The sequence below is a fragment of the Artibeus jamaicensis genome, unplaced genomic scaffold, assembly GCF_021234435.1.
Source record: "Artibeus jamaicensis isolate MK-2021 breed Jamaican fruit bat unplaced genomic scaffold, CSHL_Jam_final contig_867, whole genome shotgun sequence".
Classification (NCBI taxonomy): Eukaryota; Metazoa; Chordata; class Mammalia; order Chiroptera; family Phyllostomidae; genus Artibeus; species Artibeus jamaicensis.
The window spans coordinates 9,359,657-9,382,017 of NW_026521995.1; the positions used below are offsets into that span (position 1 = coordinate 9,359,657).

General features: G+C 37.6%; 1 protein-coding gene across 16 annotated transcripts in view; it reads left to right on the forward strand.

The window, feature by feature from the left end:
• The window catches only part of ZNF438 (zinc finger protein 438), a 167,795-nt gene that overhangs the window by 35,635 nt on the left and 109,799 nt on the right, over positions 1–22,361 (forward strand). For 14 of the 16 annotated variants that reach the window (XM_053673476.1, XM_053673477.1, XM_053673481.1 and 11 more), the window contains one exon: positions 9,210–9,694. The exons of 1 other annotated variant lie outside the window; for it this stretch is intronic. The gene's annotated coding sequence lies outside the window, so the exon portion shown is untranslated. Of the gene's footprint in view, positions 1–2,803; positions 3,164–9,209; positions 9,695–22,361 lie in introns of those variants that run through there. One more of the 16 variants, XM_037165454.2, reaches the window with a different exon arrangement.

The window sequence follows — 22,361 nt, forward strand, 5'->3', positions numbered from 1 at the left end:
GCACTAGGGTTCCCTTTTCTCCACAACCTCGCTGGCACTTGTTGTTTCTTGATTTGGTTATCATGGCTATTCTGACCAGTGTGAAGTGTTATCTCATTTTGGTTTTAATTTGCACCTCTCTAGTGATGCAAATTAAATGGCTAGTGATGCTGAGCATCCTTTCATATGTCTCTGGGCCCTCTGCATGCCCTCCTTGGAGCAGTGTCTATTCAGGTCCTTTGTCCATTTTTAGTTGGGTTGTTTATCTTCATGCAGTGGGGTTATGTGGGTGCTTTATATATTTTGGATATCAAACCCTTGTCCAAGGTATCACTTGTAAATATATTTTCCTGTATGGTTGGTTCCCTTTTCATTTTGCTGATGTTTTCTTTAGTCATGCAGAAGCTTTTTGTTTTGATGAAGTCCCATTTGTTTATTCTTTCCTTTACGTCCCTTGCTCTAGGGGACATATTAAAGAGGTAACATTATCAAAATGTCCATACTACCCAAAGCAATCTATAGATTCAGTGCAATCCCTATTAAAATACCAATGACATATTCACAGATATAGAACAAGTATTTCAAAAATTTATATGGAAACACAAACAACCTTGAGTAGCAACACCAATTTTGAGAAAGAAGAACAAAGTAGGAGGGATCACAATACTTGACATCAAACTATATTACAAGGTCACCATAATCAAAACAGTTTCAAACTGGCATAAGAACAGACACATAGATCAATGGAACAGAATAGAGAGCCCAGAAATAAACCCATGTCTCTGTGGTCAATTAATATTTGACAAAGGGGGCAGGCCCATAAAATGGAGTAAAAATGGCCTCTTCAACAAATGGTGTTGGGAGATCTGGACAGCTACATGAAAAAAATGAAACTCAAACACCACCTTACACCATACAGAAAAATAAACTCAAGATGGATAAAAGACTTAAATATAAGTCATGACACCATAAAAGTCCTAAAAGAAAAACATAGGCAGGAAACTCACAGATATTCCATGTAGCAACATTTACCTCTTCTATATATAAAATAAGTGGAAAAGAGTAATGCTTCTAATTAGACTAAGATTATAAAACTTTAAGAAAAAAAAACCTTAAGAAAAATATCACAGGAGAAGATATTTATGAATTTGAGATAGGTAAAGATTTTTTAGGACAGAAAAAGCATGAGCCATAAAAGAAAAATTGATAAATGGGACTCCATCAAAATTTAAAAATTCTATTAATCAAAAGACATCAGTAAGAAAATGAAAAGGCAGTCTTTAAACAGAGACAGCACATTCTCAATACATATATATGTGACAAATGACTTGTGGCCAGAATATATAAAGGTCTCTTTTACAGTTCATTAATAATCAGACAACCCAGTTAAATAAATGGCACAAGAAAGTAATGAATGGCCTGTGGAGCACAAGGAAAGGGGTTTAACATCATTAGACATCCAAAAATGCAAATCAATATCAGATACCACCATTGCATATCATTGAAATAGCTAAAGTTAAAAATTGAAAAAGAACAAGCGTTAGGTGAAATGCAGAGTAGTTGGAAGTTTCATATGTTGCTGGTGGGAAAGTAAAATCATAAAACTATTTTAGAACACTGTTTGACAGTGTGTTAAAAAGTTAAACATATTAGCATGATAAGACCCAACAATTTTACTTCTAAATATTTACCCAAGAGAAATGAAAACATGTTCAGAGATACACTTGTACATGCATGTTCATAGTGCTTTTATTCATAATGGCCCCAAGCTGGAAACAGTTTAAATGTCCATCAATTAGTGAATGGATAAACACATTGTGGTATGTCCGTGCTATGGGAAACTATTTAACAATAAAAAGGGATAAAGTAGGGATACACACAACACCATGAAGGAATCTCAAAAACATTATGGTGAGTAAAATAATCCAGATACAAAAGAATACAAACTCTGTGATTCCATTTACTGCCCTGAATTATTATATCGGAAGTGCTAGAAAAGCCAGATTTATTCTATAGTGACAATAAACAGACAAGTAATGATGTTGCTGTAGCTGAGAGTCAAGTGTGATTGACCCGAACAGGGCACAAGGGAACATTTGAGCCTGAAGCATGTGCTCTGTATGCTGACAATGGGGGCAATCATATGGACATAGGTGTTTGTAAAGTTCACAGAACTGTATACTTAAAATGTACATGTTTTATTGTATATAAAATCTACTTCAGTATATAAAAAACAGTATGTATAAAATATTCAGTAAATATAAAAACAACTCTAGTAATGTTGGTTTTAAAAAAAAACTCCATAAATTCTGAAAGTTATTTTACTAGCAAAAGATTAACTTCTGTCCAATGTCAGAAGACCTCTGTGTGAGGCTAAAACCGAGTAGACCGGAAAAGTCTGTTTGGATAAGTCAGTCACAATATACCAACAATGTATGAATTAACTCTCCCCCAAAAGTAAAGATAGTAGATGAATTTCTCAGTATGCTTTCTAGCCTATGATTTGATGTATTATAATGGAACCCATGCATCCTTAGAATTCATTAATGTACTTTTCTAATTTCCTAAATTATATTTAGTAGTGTTTTGGCACCAAAAGCCAGCTAAAATGAAGTAATTACATATAATTAGTTCTTTTTGTTTTGTTTTACTGTTCTTTTCATTTTTTTAACTAGAAAGAATGTGTGGAAGCCGCCCTGATATTCCTTAGAATCTATTCTTTTAGGAACAGAAGCCCTAAATTTTCCCTGAGCACATACGTGGATGACCACCTAGACACTGCTTCCCTCAGCTTCTTTTGCAGCAGGCTGCGGCTTTGTGACTAAGGAGAGGTGAATGGTGATGTGCTTTCTGCTGAAAGACAGGCCGGTTGACCTAGACTTTGTCGTTTCCTTTATTGCTGGTTGGACGTTACATCAGGTACAGCAGCCACCTCCCAGAGATGGAAGCCTTGCGGAGGATGGTAGAGCCAGCCTGGGCCCCTGAGTGATCTCCTGAAGCACACTGCCCCTGCCACGCTGTATTGTGACATGAAAAAGAAAGTTTTCTAACTCAAGCTACTGTATTTCTGAGGATCTTTGTTATGGCAGAAAGTTGGTACCCTAACAGAAAATGAAAACACTTAAAAATTGAAGACGCCTACATTTTTCTCTGGGTACTTTTTGGCCATATTCAATGTATTTTGGTGTGTATTCTCAACAATTTCTGAAATAGCATAGGACTGGATGACAAGAGCTCTGTTGATACAGCGGTTATATTTTTATTTTTATATTTTTTATCCTCACCTGAGGACACTTTTTTCATTGTTTTTAGAGATGACAGAGAGAGGGAGAGGGGAACATTGGTTGGTTGCCTTCTTGTACACGCCCCCACCCACAGATGGAACCCACACCCTGGGTACGTGCCCCGACCGGAAACTTGTGGCCTTCGGTGTGGGAATGATGCCCCAACCAGCGGAGCCACACTGGCTAGGTCAGTGCAGTGGTTACTGAGGAGAGTGAGTCTCACATTTCCAAGTTACATTTAAACTTACATACTAATATTTAATAAACTGATAAATTGATACATAGTGCCGTGCTTTTCTAATTTTTAAGACAGTCTTTATGGACAAGTTTGCGATAAATTTCAGTATAGTTCTACAGACCTTTAGAAAGAATTTGTATTTTTTATAAGATACCTAAATATTTATTCTGTTTAACTTTTGTATGATTACTATTTGTTCTATTAAAGTCCTAAATATATAAATCAGTGATTTCTTCTATTAATTTTTATTTATATTTCTGTCAGTTTTTGGTTTGGTGTTGGTGTTAATGTATTATAATGTAAAATTTATAATCTCAATTGAGGATTATAAATTTTGTAAGAATTGTATGACTTTCTAAATTATGCCTGGTGCTTTGTGTTTTAGCTGACATTAATATTGCTACCTTAGTTTACATTTTCCTAATCATCTTTGTACTTCTTATTATATTTATCCTTTCTTTGTCAGTTCTTTTTTGTTTCCTAAAAGTGGAACAGTTAATATTTTTAACCTTAGTGAAAACCTTTATCTTTTAACAGATATTTTATTTATGTTTATTGTCAAAAATTGATTTAATAGTTTTTACTTCATTTATCTTCTTTTAAACTTTCTGTTTTAATTTCTTTTGTTTCCATTGTAGGTCTTTGCTACTTGATTTAAAGTTTTCTTATTAAATTATGATTTGATTGATATTTTAAGTGTGTGGTATATCTGAAGGTAAATAGTCTGCTTTGAAATCTGCTAGGGATGATTTTTAAGTTTTTTTGAAACCTTAAATCTCTGTAATAGCTATAATTAACAGTCAAGAATGAGATGGTGTCCTTTATTTTCCCTCAGGATGCAATGAGAAATTTAATAGTGGGTTTTGCTTATCTACTTCTTTTTCATTAATGTGATCTGAGATTTTAATATCAGACTTTTAGTGAGTTATAATTTGAAATTACTTATAAAATATTTTTGTTAAATTTTATATAGAAATAAAAATTATGAAAACCCTAAGGTTGTCACAACTTTCAATAAATTATTGTTTTCCAAATATATATCAAAATAAACTGTAAGAAAGTCATTCAAAATATACTCTTGTGACATATTACATTACTTCTCATAATTTCCTTGATCTCTTTCCATATTCTGTCTCAAAAATAGACACTCTTTTTCGTTTCCCTGTTGCTTACTTTCAGGCCATTTTCCTGGTTACTAGACTAGGAAAAAAGAAGTAGAGAGAATCTAATTTGAACTTACAATATGAAGTTTTGTATTTAGTACTTGCTATAGCCAATAAGGTCTAGAATATTTCTGGGAATTCTCGGATTAATGGATTTTGTGGTGGGGGGTGGGGGTGTCACTAGTTATGTACTAGGAAGCGTGTTTTCTAACACGTCCCTGCCAGTGATTACGTCAAGTGACACAGGGCATGGAATTTACATGGTCATTAACGTTCGTTCACTGCCAATGGCAGAAGCTGTCCTCTTGCTGCTTTGAGTCTCTGATAGGCTATTTATTATTCTTACTTTGAATGCTCCTAGTTATGGGACTTTCTCAAGTGGGCATCGGGCTCCATTCTTTCTCTATAGTAGAAGTGCTTGTAAATGGGGCTTTCCCATTTTTGTCAGACTGTACCTGAGGACTATCTAAGGAAGCAGGATCTTAGGGATCCTGCATTCAGTCTTGTCTTGGAAACAGTGTGGAAGAAAGAAACCTGTAGCAGTTGCTAGGGGCAATACCTTTAAGCAACAGTGATGTTCCTAAGTTATTCTTAGAGATGAGAGACTTGTCTTTCTCATATTTGGGGGGCACATAATTATGTAGCTGGACTACCAAGATGTAGAGACTAGCAGGGTGAGGCTGGGAATGAGAACAGCTTCTTCAGCACTGTGGGTTAGGGTGAAGTTCTTGGCAAGAGGCTCACTTAGTGTGGTGTGTGAAAAAAAGGCAAGAAGACCTTTGCTCGAGCCTTGGTTCTCTGTGTGCATGTGTGAGACCATAGCAAAGCCTCAACTTTCCTGGGCCTCAGGCTAGATATATTCAATGAGGAAGGTGACTCTCCAAGGTCCTTTCTAACCTTGAAATTCCTTGACTGATCAAGAGCACCAGTGATAGTAAGGAAGTGTCAGTTTGACAGCATTTTTATTTTTAATTTCATTAAGCAAAGAAGTCAGCTTAATTTCATCTTGTAAAGTCAAGAGGAATAAAACAGCTTATGACTTTGAGTAAGGAGAACAAGAAGAAGGGATCATATGTGACTTGTGTGTTTGTGCTCTGACCTAATAGTCAGTGACACATGATGTGGCAGAGAGGCACAGTTTAGACACCTGGAAGTAATCTGGTAGTAGAATGACTCAGAGGAATGTTAAGTCACTGTTTTCCCCTGAGAAATGTAAGGTGTTTATCTAGACTCTAAAAAGGTTACTACCCTTTTCCTTGGGATATGTGCATGTCTTGAGATTGCGGATGCTGGGAGGTAGCCCCACTGTGTGGCAGCAGTCAGAAATCAGACTGAAGGTCTCACTGAAGACCTTTCATTGATGAGCTCCCAAGTGGTAAAAAGGCTGCCAGCACCCAATCATGTTTTAGGAAGATCTGGAGTAGAATGCTGCCCAAGGTGGCTGTTTGTCACAAGCTGAACCGGGCATGGTCACAAGCTGGGTGGTCAGAGAGAATTTTGAAATAATGAACATGTTATAAATGCAAAAGAGCTAGGAAACATTACTGACTGAATGAAATCTCTACAGCAGTCCAAGCCTGACTCTTTTTGAGGAAGGGCTTTGTTCTGGCTAGGTTCTGGGGGATGGGCCACTGCCAAAGATTCCATCCAGAACAGCATGGAAGAAAGAGATCAGGCAGCAAACATCGGTCGCTTCTCCTCCTTGTGGTCATCGCTTTGAGGACTAAAATATCATTGAAAAGTCTACTTCCTTTTCTATTAAGAGGTTTTAGGGGGGAAAGGAGAATTATTGTATTTCAAAGTGCATTTTGTTTTAGTACATAAAGGATCATGAATAAATTCAAGTAAAATTCAAAATATATTAGAATATTAGATACAAAATGTAGGTGATAGGCTTTAAGCACCACTGTAGAGAAGACCCCTCTAAGGATCCAAAGATCTGCATTTGGTAGCCTCTGTCCTCAGGAACTTGATTGAGGCAGTCAGATAAGTAGCTAATATTTATTGTTTCATTTTTCGTATTGCGTCTACTTTATGCAAGGCTCTGTGCTAGATGTTGAGACCACAAGGTAAGATGTAGTCCATGTTCTCAAGGCATTTATAGTCCAGAAGAAGCGGAGTAAACAGGGAACCAGAGCACAGCGTACATGGAGGCGTATAGGAGGGATGCAATCACTGGAACACACAACAGAAAGAGATGCAGTGACTTTGAATGTGTCCTAAGAGTAGAACTAGGCAGCCTCAAGGAACCTCTTCCATCAGTGTTTGCAGTAAGCTGTGCTTAAAGTTATGTTCCGAGACCTGAAAGTTTCTGATGTTAAGGATGAAGACAGCCAAGAATTTTACAATGCATTTCTCTGTGTTAGACCCAGTTCTAGTGCTTTACATAACGTGAGTTATATAATCCTTGCAGTAATCTTATAAAGTAGGTGTTAATATTAGCTAAGAAACTGAGGCCCAGAGCAGTCTAGTTACTTAACCAGTAACAACTAGTATGTAGTGGATCTGGCATTTGGCTCCAAAGTTCATGTTGTTAACTATTGTGTTAAGTAAAGACAGAATTAAGGGGGTCGTCTGCTGGAAGAACCATTGTTGTATGTTTTATTACAGCAGCTTAATGAGTTCATAACTGAGCACCTAAGTGAAAAAAATCATCTGTACATGTTTTTCATTTTCTAGAAATAAAGCTGTGTATTATTATAATTATTTTCAGAATTGCCCTCTACTAGTTACAGATTATAACTAGAATCTTTATTTGAAATTACAGAGAATACCTTTTGATCAAATACTCTCCTTCATTAATTTACAGAAAAGGGCTTTCTTGCATTTTAAATGTATCTAACAGATTTGCACAGCCTCCCACAATGAAGAGCTGACTCCCAAAGCTTTTTGAGGTGGGGATGTCCTGTTCAGCCCAGTGTCCTCCTGGTCAGAGAGAGGCTGCTTGCTCTCTCTCTCTCCCATCCTTTGAAATGTCTATCTCTTTTTATAACACTGGAGGCCTTTAATTTATAAGCTGGATCTGTAAGTTGCTGGGGCCGGGGCTGGTTGGGCCTGTGGTGCCAGTGGCTTACCTTCATGCCTGGAGGCCACTGTTTGCTGCTCCGAGGGAGTTAATAAGGGCTTTGGTGATCTGGTTTGCCCACAATTTATAGGCTCAGATCTCGCTGATCTGAAGGAAAAAAGAATGGGACGAAAAAGTCAAAGTGATGGTTGTAAAATAGAAGGAAAGTTAGAATTTTAAAACCAGCATCAATATGGTACAGACCAGAATTAGAAGTTAGGAAGAGCCTAGAAGGAGAGATTTTTAATTAAAGAAACCCTCAAGACATTTGAAATTGTTAGGATGATTTTAAATAGACGACCCTTTGGCTTTAAAAAGAATCAAGGGTTCAACTTTCTGTATGTGGTGTATTAAATATTCCACATACAAAATTTAAGAGAAAAAGTCATCTTTTCACGTAAAGCTATTTTTATTTATGACTTCCCGGCCTTTGAAAGCCTCCTTGCACCTTGATTAAATACATTAAGTGGTTTTAAAACTAAATAAAATAGATTTTTTCTTTTCTTTTTTGCACGAGCAGGTATTTTTAATATAGCAATTAGAAAGATTATTAAAAGCAATGTGTAGTATAAAACTTGAGTAAAGAGTATGAGATTTTATTTTTTTTTAATCCTCACCAGAGGACATGCTTATTGATTTAGAGAGAAGGGAAGGAAGGGAGGGAGGGAGGGAAACATCAGTTGGTTAGTTGCCTCTGGTAAGTGCCCTGATAGGGGACTGAAGCCTCAACCTAGGTATGTGCCCTGACCAGGAATTGAACCTGTGACCTTTTGGTTCATGGGATGCCACTCCAACCAACTGAGCCACACTGGCCAGGGCAAGAAAATGAGGTTTTAATTCTCATCTGGACACATTAACTAAAAATGAAAGTATTCTTTGTCATGTAATACTGAAGTCAACTGTGGAATTTAGAAACTTACTACTAATATAATATTTTGCCTAAATAGGTTTTCTATTTTGGTTTTTAAAACATTACTTTATTTAAAGAAGGAATACAAAAATACTTTTAAAAATTACGGATCAAAGTTCCTTTGACAACTTACTCTCCCATCTTCCCAAAATGACTCTCCCGTCATTTTGCTATTTCTTCCAAATCATTTCCGGAATATTTATATGACTATGATTCTATGCACAGAACAGATATTTCTATTTCGAATATAAGTTAAGGTAATTCACAGATTATATTGTTTTCTGGTGCATTTTAAATATGACCTTCCATCGTATGTTTTGTTTTTGATACTTCAATAACATTGGTAACAGCAGCAGACATTTACTGAGTAGTTATTATGTATCAGGCAAGATGTTTAGCATTTTTTCATGTAATTTAGTCTCATAGTCTTCATGATAAACTTCATAACTGTGAACCCTGAGGAAGAATATATCTGCCAGAAAGGATTCCTCATGGTTAATTAGGCCCCAAATCATAATCATAGTACAGGAGCCATTGCTAACAGAGGCCTCTCGCAAATGCTGTGTTTCAGGGAAAAGCCGTGGACTGAGCCGCCAAGCCTGCTGCACTGAGCTCCTACTCTCTGACGTGAACCTTAAAAGGGAGCTTCTGGTATCGTCTTTCAACTGAGTGCACTGAACCCTGCCTGTCCATTGGAACGTTGCCACTCATTTGCATTTATTCTGACCAGTCAGAGCAGCTCCATAACGACAAAAACAGAATGCGCAAAGCTGACCAATCAAGACAGTGCTATTTGGACCAATGGGAACTATGCTGTTTGGATTCCTCATTGGCATAGAAACGAACCAATCGTGAACCTGGGTAGGAACTTTTCTGTAAACAAAACAAAACAAAACAAAACAAAAAGCCCTCCCCTTTGTCTTTGCGGAACACATCATTGGCTTTCACCAGAGACTCCCATTCCACAATTTGCAAATTGTTCATCTTTTTACCGCAAGGCAGAATGGGGATTCCCGTTGGCATTGGATTGGTGGCAGTGACCTTTTGTTGACAAAAGTGAGTATTCTATATTCATTTTATATGAATAAAAGTTTACCTTCATTATACCTCGCATTTACCTTAAATTGCTACTACCATTAGTTTATTGATCTTTAATAAGTTTTCAAAAGTAAAAGATTTAGAATGATTTTTAGAAATTGATAGGAGTGGAACTTTTAGTTCTGTTAGCTTTGTTATTCGTGTGCCGTCGTCAGCCGTTCTCTGCCTGCTCCTTGGGATGAGCCAGAAGGCTGGGGATGAGAGGGTGGCTCCGGCTCACCTGTTAGGAATGACGAGGCGTGTGTGTCATGTCTGACTCATGCTTGACAAAGGACAGACAACGCCGGACATTTCTGTAGTAGTTAATGCTTTTCTAAGCTTATGCCTGTGATGGTGTCCTCGTTCAGGGTGACTCTTACAGGACATAAGACCTGGCGGAAAGGTTTGTTTTGAAAGGTGATTTTCCTTGTGCCCTTAGTCATGCTGGTATGAGGAAATAAAGGCTGTAGCGATGAGAACTCGGAGAATGTTTCGGGAATTAGTAGGGAGTGAGTGATATTGGTTGGGTTAAGAGAAAAAAAGGTGTGCTTATTATTTATACCCTGATTTTGGAGTTTGGATGAAGATATTTTCAAAATTTTGCGATAAAGTTAAGAGCCTTTAATGAATGGGCTAGCTGTCAGAAGGGTTTAAATTTCAATTATGCTGCTTAATTAGCTGGGTAACTTTCAAAAAGCCACTTTATGCAATTTCAATCAGATGATATCCACATTATAAAGTCGCGGGGTTGAAATTACATAAAATGTTTCATACATTTCAAAGTGCTGTACTAATGTGCTGATACTTTTGCCGTTTTTGTTATGTTGTCAAGGCTGACTACAATTTGCATCTTTTTACTCTTGTCCCTGTTCTGAAGACTCACACTGCTTGCTTCTATCCTTTATTCCTTGAAAGAGAATACTATGTTAGGGCACTGTTAGTTTCAAAATAGAAAAAAGAGGCCTTATTGCTGAACCATTTAACAAATACTGAAGGCCTAATATTGTGTCAGTCAGCATTTCTTCACGCCTAATGTAAGAACGGAAAACATCATCTACAGTAATTCTTCATGAGAGGAGATATGGTGAAGTCCCAAGAGTGAGCACTTCATTTTCATCAGTACATTAGTGTTTGTAGATATCTCTGACCTTTTTGTCTTCAAAACAATAGTAAAGTATTAATATTTGTCTACTTATAGAAGTATTTGCTAACAAATTTTGTTGTAGAACATTGTTTGAAAAAAGAGCAAAAAATTATCTTGCTATAGTTTCTTTTTGACTATATAATGTTTAAGTTATTTTGAAATCTCAAATAATATACAATGAGGATATGAAGTTTTTATGCTTATGAGTAAAAAATGGTTAAGGAGTAGTAACAGTAGCTCTCCTTTCCAGATGAGGGTGACCGCTCCATTGAGTTTCTACTTGGTGCACTTCAGGGTCCACACTGTAATGGGGAACTGATTCCCTCTCAGAACCCCAATCAGAAGGCTGGTTTATTATTTTGGTTTATCATTATTTAAATGATAAAATGATCATTTTATCATTTTTGTGCCCTTTCATTCTGCTGTTTTCCTAATGTAAATTTTATAGCAACTCTAAATCCATGAAAAGAGCAGCACCTTTAAACATCTTACTTATTTTTAAAGAGAGGGGAAGGGAAGGAGAAAGAGGAAGAGAAACATCGATGTGAGAGAGAAACATGGACTGTTGCCTTGCCTATGAGCCCTGGCTGGGCACTGAACCTGTGACCGAGTCATGTGCCCTGATCAGGAATTGAGCCAGAGACCCTTCACCTCACTGGATGACCCTCACCCAACTGATCCACGTCGGTCAGGGCAGTGTCTTTAGCTTGCTGCAGAGTCATGGGACTGCCTGCCTACCTGTGAGCCAGTGCTACAGAAATTAGGCGTCAGTTGTTTGCCTTTAAGGTGACTAGGAAGTCTGTAATTGAAATCTCATTTGCCATCAGAGTGTACCATTTACTGTATAAAAACACTGCTGTATAGGCTATTTCTTAAAGGAAATGTGTGTGCTTTAGAGGAGGCACTTTGCAGGGGGAAAAAATCCTTTGGTTTCATTGTTGGTGCTTCTGTTCTAAAATGCTTACCCCTTTCACCTTTGTTGGTGGTTTGCTTTGCCATCTCCGTACTCACTTTCATTTGTTTCTGGACCTACTCTGTGTGGCCGAACATCTCTATTCTAAAGTTATACCAGTGGGAAAAGTTAAATCTTGTTTCAAAATGACCTATGAAATTCCATTCCATATTTTAAACTTAGCCCATTGGAAAAATCATTTTTTTTATTCATTTTATTTTGATACTCCATCCATGCCTTTATTATCCATGAAGGATTTTTTTGGTTTGTTTTTTAGTGAATCTCTCTCAAACTCACCTGTTTCTAGAAACCGAGTTTTCCCTTTTCCAGGAGCAGATGTAGTAAAGGTAGCTTGTTTTCTTGAAATGTGAACCAGGCGTCTCTAAAGAGTATAGGATCTGGGCAGTCACATTAGCTTTTCTAAATTAACAACTAGAAATATTTTAACTTGCCTTGACTTTATGCAACTGAGTTACTCTTGAAACAAAAAGTTCATATAATCATTTCAATTCTCTCAGCTTCTGGCTGACAGTACTGAAGAAACTTTTACACCGAGGGGACAAAGGCTGGAGTAAGAATGTCTGATTCAGTTGCGTATTATTTATTATGGAAAGAATGTTTTCCCTCCAGACTGACTAGGAACAAGATGTTTAAACATAAGCCAGGGTGGAGACCTGTTTGTTTGGTCAGCTTCAGAGGAGCCACGTTTTCCTCCTTATGATGACTCCGCCAACTGTTCTACCCCACCCCCGCATGGTTCTTCACGTTCCTTTGGAATTTTTACTTAGGGCTCTGTTGGATAAGGCAGGGATACGGCGCATACGTGGCAGTGAGAAAGGCTAAAGGCTGTTTCCTGAAGCAGTGTGATTTTATCATGTCATGAATTTATGCCGTGCCCTGTGTGTGTATAAAATGGATTTTTTTCCTTTTTCCCAGTTCCCCCCTGCTGCTGGCTTGTGCACTTGCATAGCTGGACGGTGTGCAGCAGGACTCCATTTATCACAGGCAGTGGGAGGGGTACGGAGATATGAAAGGGTTACTGTTCACATTTCCTGTGTAATTCCCTGTGATCTTACTGAGCTGTAATTCCCTTCTTGATGTTAAACATTCCCAGGCTCCTATAACCTTCTGGCCTCCTTGCACTGGCCAAGTTTGTCCCAGGTGATCATGTAGGCGATCTCCTGTTTTTCAGGACTAGAAACCGCTCCTTCCTCCACGAAGTAGACTAAGTGCTCATTCCTTTGCCGTCCTAGAAGAAACCCCTGTGATTTAAAACAAGAACAGAGCAGTTACGTATTAGTTTTACAATTCAGATTCAATAGTCAAGTTCGTTGTCAAATTAATTGTGTAGATTTAGAAACTGCCGATTTCTGGTTTAGTGAATTTCTAGTTAAATGAAAGCCCATTGATCCATTAAGAGCTACATCCTTCCATCTAAAAACACACTTGAAAAATGGGATCTGAAAGGGTAGATTTACCCCTATCATCTTACTTTTAGTTTATATAGTAGGTAGATCATTTTAAGTTGCTTCATTGCAAAGTTGCTTAGCTGGAATTGCAACATTTCTGCTTCAGTTTCATTCAGAAGGTTGTAGCTGACATGGGGAGATACTTACTATTTTCTACTTTTTCTCTGGTTTTAAAAGTATATTGCAGCTCATTTTTTATTTCACACACAATATTTTCAGTGTACATTTTTGTGGTTGGTAAATGGTTTTCTATTTTTCCTTAAGTTTCAGAAGAAAATGTTATGCTCCCGTGAAGCATAAGAATGCTTCAGCAGCTGCTGGTGCATCGATAGGGACTGAGTCCTTGTGGCCCTCGTCACAGGTAGTGAACTTTTGTTTAGACAAGCTCTGGGCAACTTTACCTGTATTGCTCGTAGCCATCGCTGTGTCCTACTTCAACAGCAAACACCTAACCCCTCGGCGATGGGCAGAGATGAAGCAATCTCTCTTTGAAAGAGTTTCTAGGATAATTGAAGTTTGGTGGTGTTTAGGCCAAAGAAAACTATTTGCATTGCTTAAAGCAATAAGATAAAATATTTTAATGCACTTTAACCAAGTGTATTATGGTTTTACATGGACATGGGTAGATGAATTTTTAGATTGATTGTGTTTGGGTCTGCCTTAGCCAGCACTGAGTGGTTGATATTTCTCATTTCCTTTTAGTTCCCCATTGCTAAGACGGCCTGTCACACAGTAGGTTTTTTTCTCTGACGGTTTGTTGAATGAATGAGTGAATGAATGAATGAGACTTCAACATTGCTTTTTAGATTCTTAATTGTTCCCTGTGCTGTGTATGATGATGTACATCTCAAAAATGTTATTCTTATCCTTCCCATCAGTCTCTAATGGGAAGATACTGTTCAGAGTCCTCTACATCTGGATGGCCTAACATGATGCTGCTCTGTCATAGGGAAAAAATAACATTTACTTATAAATTAGTTAAATTACAGTCTATTAACATTTCCTAAAACCAATAAGCCCATTTATTATTTTCATAATAGAAAAATACTTGTATTTTTTCCCAGGGATTGATTATTCCTAGGACCATCATAAAGCACTGATTAGTAATATAAATCTGTCAACAAATACTTAGAGAATGCTCATGCAAACAGCATTCTGCCTGCTACTGTGGGTTCTCCAAAGATGCACTGTCTGTGACCTTGGTCCTGCCAGTTGAAGTCTCCTGGACCTCTCTACGAACAGGATACGTGCACTAGTCAAGTTAAACAGCAACTTGCCAGTGCATGGTTATGTTATGTGAGAGGCCCAAAGAAGAATCAAGTTGCTTCCTGGAGGGAGAAGTCACTGTGACTAGAATTAGAGAGTGGTGAGAGGGCATAGAGGAAGCTCAAGTTGGGCATGAAGCAAATAGTAGGAGTCCGGATATGACAGAGTGAGGCCATATAAATACAGGTGATAGTTATCACACTTCCTGTTCTCAGGGGCAATGAAGAAACAACAACAAAAAAGCTTAAATGTGTGATGGAGACTTTTCTCCATTGATGCTGTATTTATTTCCTTTTTTTTTTACTGAAGTGGAATTTCAGAACAGCTCTCCCTGAGGACATACTGCTTTTTAGTTACCTTAAGTATCCATTTCACTAGGAAGTCCTCCCAGATTTCTCCCACTCAATTGAAGTTTCAACAGGAAGACAGAAATAAAATATATTGAAAAGTTATCATTCAAGACTACGCTTTGGTAAATAAGGCCCCATGCAATCTCAGGGGCAAATGTAACAGTGCTCACTGCTGAGATATATCTTGATTCGAAGTCTAACATAGAAGAAGATAGATCCAAATTTGCCATTTTTTTATACAGATAGAGGTGACTATAGTCACTCTATGTAAATATAACTTAACAGTAATTTTTTATTAACCTCTTAATGGCTCTTCTATAATAAATGAATGATTGTATTAATATCCTAAATACTTTAACTTTTAGTTTTGTAAAACAAATTAAAAATGGATAGAATGTACATTGTAACCATTTGGTTATATTTACTTGTTATTGAAAGCAAATACTTCACTATAATTTTAGAGCCAAATTTCTGTCTCTAATTCACTCTTTTATTATACAAAGGAAAAATAGTACACCAAAGAAAGCAAACGTGTTTTTCCAACATTGTAAAAATAGAATCTTAAGGCAATCTGCAGACTTAATTTTTTTAGACTTGTGGCGAATAGCAAATTTATGTGGTCCTATGCATATCTCTCAAGACCCTCATTTGTTCAATTGCATGAGTTACCGCCAGTGTTATAATGAAGGGGAGGCTATAACCAGTGCTCATTTCCCACACTGTGTATTTTTCACAATCTAGACTCTTTCAAGGTATTACTATCTGTGATTTAAAAGTTTGGTGGTCAGCAATGTTATGAACAGTAAGAGCATCTCAGTGAATGTTGTTGGTATTTTTTTAACCCACTATTTTTCATGTATTTGATTTTGGAAATGCCCACTGCCAGACTTTATTCCTTCCTTTTTTCATTCTTTTCCTTCTTCTTTTCTTTCTTTTTTAAAGACACTTATTAAAGTCTCCTGTAGAACAGGTTTCAGGAATTGTCAGTATAAAGTTTATATACACACACATTATTTAGGTCTGTTGATTATGCCCATTTTTTCTTTTAATTTGTACCTTTTCTGGGGCAAAAGATTGGATATAGAAGGATAAAAGAATGATTTATAAGTCTTGCTAGCTGTTCCGATGTCACGTTTAGTGAGAAAGAGGCCGAAATTCTTATCTGAAACAAGGTTTGAGATATGTGTGAAGATTTTAAGCATTCATAGTTTCTGCATCTGCTATAGTTCTGAAAAACTCAAGAGATGACCAAGTGTAACAGAAGTTACCCCTGGGGGTAGGGAAGAGTGGGGTAGGTTAGAGGTAAAATGAAGCCTTATATTTTAGTATGACTACTTCTATAAACTTAAAAACAAAGAACAAATGAAAAGATCTAACTAGTTAAGAGAACCTCTACTTTATAAAAGAATTGCTTACTCCAAGCTTTTGTAAGTATTAGACTCTCAGGTGTTTTAAAACTCACTTTGTGGTGAAAAAAAAACCCCAATAATTTTAAACCTATTTTTTTCAGCAAAAAGCTTATTATGTGCAGATAAATCTGATTAGATCAATTTAATATCCCTTGCCACCGTTGCCCTTTCTCACTGTCCACGTTTCTGTTGTTGCTAGTAATACACTGTGCCGTCATCCCCCATTTATATGCTAAGTGAGGAACGTGTCTTATCTGTCTTTGTGTCTTTAGCATCTGACTTTGCACCACGCCTGGTGTCTAACAGGCATTCAGTAAATGTTTCTTGTTGTGGGCGTGGGCAGGGGAAAGACGTAATTGCAGTTACCTCTAGGAGGAACGCGTTAGTGATTGTCCCTTTCAAATCTTAGGAGACATAGGTTATTTTAATAATATCTTTAAAATGTACTTTATTTTATTTTGGGGGTCCATTAATATCTGTCTTCTCTCAGAAAGAATTTAAGATGGTATTCATTAATACACAAAATAGGAAACAAAATTTAAATAAATAAATGAAATAAACAAGTTGGAGGACATTGTCACTTCCTATTGTTAAAACTCACTGTGAAGGGACAGTAAGAAGATAATCCGGCATTGGCACAAGGATAAGCATCTAGATCAATAGAGCCGAGAGTCGAACGTAAAATAAACCCTTACGTGTTTGGTCCGTTGAACTTTTTTTTCCTTTTTATTGAATTTATCAGCGTAGCACTAGTTGACAAAAGTATACAGGTTTCAGGTGTACAGTTTCACAACACATCATTTGTACGCTGTATTGTGTGTTCTCCACCCCAAGTCAAGTCTCCTTCCATCACCATTTATCCCCCTATATCCTCCTCCACTTCCCCTACCGCTCCTCCCTTAAGCAGTCACCACACTGTTGTGTCCACGAGTTTTTTTTCTCTTTTTTGCCTAATCCCTCCACCACCCCAAACTCCCCTCTGACAGCTGTCAGCCTGCTCTCTATGACTCTTTCTCTATTTTGCTTGTTAATTCATTTTGTTTATTAGATTCCATGTATTAATGAAATCAGAAGGTGCTTTTCTTTCTCTGACTGGCTTATTTGACTTAGTGTAATACTCTCCAGGTCCATCCATGCTATCTGTCACAAAGGGTAAGATTTCCATCTTTTTTCATGGCCAAGTAGTATTCCTTTGTGTAAATGTACCATAGATATTTTTATCCATTCATCTGCTGATATACACTTGGGGCTGCTTCCAAATTTTGGTGATTGTAAATAACACTGCAACGAACATAGGGGTGCATACATTCTTTCGAATTAGTGTTTTCAATTTCTTTGGATAAAGCCCCAGAAGTGGAATCACAGGATTGTGAAGCAGTTCCATTTTTAGTTTTTTGATAAAGGTCCAGACTGCGGACCTTACCACAGTGGCTGCACCAGTCTGCATTCCCACCAGGAGCACACTAGGGTTCCCTTTCCCCCACATCCTCTATAGTATTTGTTGATTTATTGATGGTAGCCATTCTAACATGTGTGAGGTGATACCTCATTGTGGTTTTATTTGCATTTCTCTGATGATTAGTGATGTTGAACATCTTTTCATATGTCTATTGGCCATGTATCTGTATTTCCTCTTAGAAGAAGTGTCTATTTGCCCACTTTTAATTGGATTGTTTGTTTTCTTGGTGTTGAGTTTCATAAGTTCTTTGTAAATTTTGGATGTTGACCCCTTATCAGATGTATCAACAAATGTGTTTTCCCATTCAATGTCTTTTCATTTTGCTGGTGGTTTCCTTTGCTGTGCAAAAACTGTTTAGTTTGATATAGTCCTCCAGACCTGATGCTGGTAAAAGTCAGTCTCAGCGTGCAGCTTGGTCTTCCTCACATACACCCAGGCCCAGCAGAGGTAGGCACAAACTTTGGGTCACTTGTAGCTCCAAGCGTGTTGCCAAGGGCCAGTCACAGGCAGTGTCTTACTTGGTATGTTGCCAAGGTCCCTCCCAGGAGGCCCAGAACTCAAGACACCCAGTGGCCAACTTCAGGCAGCATCAGAGCAGGATCCAGTAAGGCCCATTTATTTTTGACAAAGCTACTAAGACTATTCAATAGAGAAAGGATTATCTTTTAAACTAATGGTTCTGGGTAAATTGGATGTTCATTAGTAAAACATGAACTTCCTCATAAAAATCCTGCACAAAAATAAATTCAAAGTTAATTATGGGCCTAAATGTAAGAGATAAAATTATAAAACATGTAAAGGAAAGCATAGAAGAAATTTTATGACCTTGGATTAGGCAAAGAGTTGTTAGATGTAGCATCAAAAGCATTATACATTATTAGATATTAGAGGTAAAATTCATAAATTCGACTTCATTAAAATTAAAAACTTTTATGTTTCAAAAGACACTATTAAGGAAGAAAAGACAAGCCACAGAGAAAATATTTGTAAATCATATCTGATAAAGAACTGTAACCAGCGTATATAAGGAACTCCAACAGCTCCGTGGTAAGACAAATGGCCCAATTTTTTAAAAAGAGCAAAAGAACTAAATAGACATTTCATCAAAAAAGACATACAGATGATGAATAAGTACATGAAAATGTGTTCAACAGCTTTAGTAAAATGCACATTAAAAATGCACATTAAAAAACCAAAGTGAGGTATTCCTTCCTACCCACTAGGGTGCCAGTAGTTAAAAATACAGGCAATATCTAGTGTTTAGGATGCGGAGAAGCAGGAATTCTCACACATCGTTGGTGAGAATGTGAGATGGTACATGCACCTTGGACAACAGTTTGGTCATATGCATAAGTCAAGTTCTCTAGAGGAAGAGAACCAAGAATATGTGTCTACATATAGGAAGAGATTAATTTAAGGAATCGTCTCATGTGGAGATTGGTGAGTCCAAAATTGGGTAGGGTAGGCTAGCAGGCTGGGTCTCAGGAGAGCTGCAGTTTGAGTGCCAGCTGAGCCTGCTGGAAAACCAGGAGGGGCCCATGATGCAGAAAAAGACCAACTGCCTTCTCCTGGGAGTCCCCTGTTGCTCATCCAGGTTAGCCTTTTGTTCTGTTTGGGCTTTCAGCTCATTGGATGAGGCCCACTCACATTAGGGAGGGTACTCTGCTTTACTCACAGTTTGCCGATTTAAATGTAAGTCTCACCCAAAACACTCTCCCAGAATAACGTTTGACTAAGTATCTGGGCGCTGTGTGCAGACAAGTTGTCATGTAAAATTAACCCAGCAGTTCACCTCTCAGAATATACCCAAAAGAAATGAAAACGTGCACCCACACAAAGACTTGTATGTGATTGTTCATAGTAGCTTTATTCATAATCAACAAAAATTAGAAATAGCTTCAGTGTCCATCAACTGGTAAGTGGACAAAATGGCATATGTCCATTCATTGAAATACTATTCAGCAATTGAAGAAAAGGGGGAAATACTGATAAATGCTGTAATATGAATGAACCTCAAATGTATGCGAGGCAAAAGAGGCCACATTCAAAACACTAAAAACGGTGTGACCCCTCGTGTAGGAAGTGTCTGGACAGAGCACATCGGAGGAGGTTTGGGGGTGGGGGCATGTGGACTCGAGCGAGTATTGGAGAGTGATGGGGGTGTTCTAAAACTGGACTGTAGTGATGATGACACCTGTACACTGATGAAAACTTCATTGAATTGTACACTTATAACAGGTGAATCCTATGCTAGGTAAATTATAGCTCAATAATTTGAAAATAAAAAGAAGGATGAGCCCTGGCTGGGTGGCTCCCTGGGTTGGACCATTGTCTCGTACACCAAAAGGTTGTAGGTTTGATCCCTGGTCAGGACACCAAAAGGCTGCAAGCTCCATCCCCCGCTTGGGCACGTACAAGGGCATCCATTTGTCCTTTCTCTCTCACATCAGTCTTTCTCTATCTCTCTTTCCCTTCTTCTCTCCTCCAAAATAACAGTAACAATTAAAAATATCCTCAATTGAAGATTAAAAACAAAAAAGGGCCCTGGCCAGTGAGGCTCACTTGGTTGGAATGCCATCCTGTAACTGAAAGGTCACTAGTTCAACTGCTTGTCAGGGCACACGCCTGGGTTGCGGGCTCAGTCCTTGGCTGGGGTGTCTGCAGGCGGCAGCTGATCACTCTTTCTCCCTTGCATTGATGTTTTTTTCTCTCTCTCCTCCTCCTTCCTCTCTGTCTTGAAGGAGAATAAAATAAGCCTTTAAATAAAAAGAGGGATGACAAAATCGAGACAAATGGACTAAGGGACACACAATACATTTCATAAAAGCTCGTGTATTTGCTTGAAGTGCATCACAGATTTTGTTCTAAGCTCTCGAAAGAGACCTCTCATATGATGAACTGTGTTTTCTAGTTTTCACACGATCAAAATTTGTCAGCACTTTAGGAGAAGCCTAATAATTATGTTTCCTAGGAAAATATGTCCTTTTAGTTGTATTGAACATACTCAACTGTCTCAACAGCATCCTCATAGTAAATAATTGAACTCTTCTCCGGACCTGTTCTTAAACTTTTCTTCAACACTGTCTAGTGGCTTAACATCAAAGCCACTTTATTAAACACAGTTCTTTGGGGCGAGTAGGGAGGAGAGCAGTAAAAGGATGGAACCTAGAATGCCATTTATTATTGGTATATCTTGATCCAGACACACAGCTTTAGAGTAAGGAATGGCTGGACTAAATAGGCATGTACCCATGTACCCGTCCTACAGAAGTTTTCACTGAAAATGAGTAACAGTAAGACTAGCATTTCACTCCCTGACAAGCACCTGGAGTGTAGTTATTCTCACTTACAGTTAGATACGAAACCTTGTGCTTTAATTGTCAGCTAGGTTGGAAGTAGGATTAGCATCCTTTTAACAGAGTTGGGGAGCCTGAGGAGGAAATATATTTGAATACATTATCTGCCACCTGTGAATCTTCAGGTAGCCTGAAGAAATATGTGCTGATGGGTTATGATTCCCCCTGAGAAATAATGTTGGCTATTTTCCAGTGCTTAGACCAAGGGATTATTCAAGCTCTAAAGACAGGAGGACATGGTCATAGACATTAACTCAGAATGGTGTGTGTTTTTAATTGTAAATTTTCACAAGTGCTATATACCTGTTGTAAAGATTTTAACAATTGAATTCATATGCCAAGTATAGAATGTGTTGAATAAAAAAAATTAAAGTCTCTTTTCTCTGGACCCTTCTTTGCTATTTGCCTATTAGTGTATATTTAAATTGTTCACAATTTTTAGCTGTTGTAATACTGCTATAACTATGCTGTGTCAGACACTGCTCTATTTAAAAAAGGTATGTGTGCATACACATAAACATCACAATTACTTATACATATGTATGTATTCACTTTAGTAACAACTACTACCTGTTCTGTATTTCACAATTTATCTTTTTAAAAGATTTTATTTATATATTTTAGAGGGAATCGAGGTAGAAAGAGAGGGAGAGAAACATCAATGTGAGAGAGAAATGTTGATTGGTTGCCCCTCATAAGTGCCCCCAACTGGTACCAAACCCCTGACCCACGTGGGTTGTGCCCTGACCAGGAATCAAACCTGCGACCAGTTGCTTTGTGGGACAATACCCAACCAACTAAGCCACACTGGTCAGGGCCATGATGTACCTTAATAAAGCAATGCTTCTTTGTGTTATTTTAAAAATCACTGCTTTAGACTACTATAAATGGTCTTAATTTTATATTTGTAATACTGGTCTTGTTTCAATCATGGGAAAGTATCTAAATAACCATTTATTAAACGAACTAACTAAAGTACAACCTGAGCATGAATCTTTTACTTTGAACATGCATGTGCAATAGTTTATTTAGTAAGAAGAAAATGGTTGATTTTAATTGCAGTAACTTAGTTGAGGTTTATGTTCGAAATGTAGTTTGTTTGATGTCTCTCAGAAAGTTGGCATTTTGTCTCCAAGAAATAATTTTACCTTATAATGAAATATTCATACTACTTCTGAATTCTTTCTAGGTTTAGGTTTCTGCTTCTATTTGGGTTTTAGAAAGCAGTGGCAGGACATTGT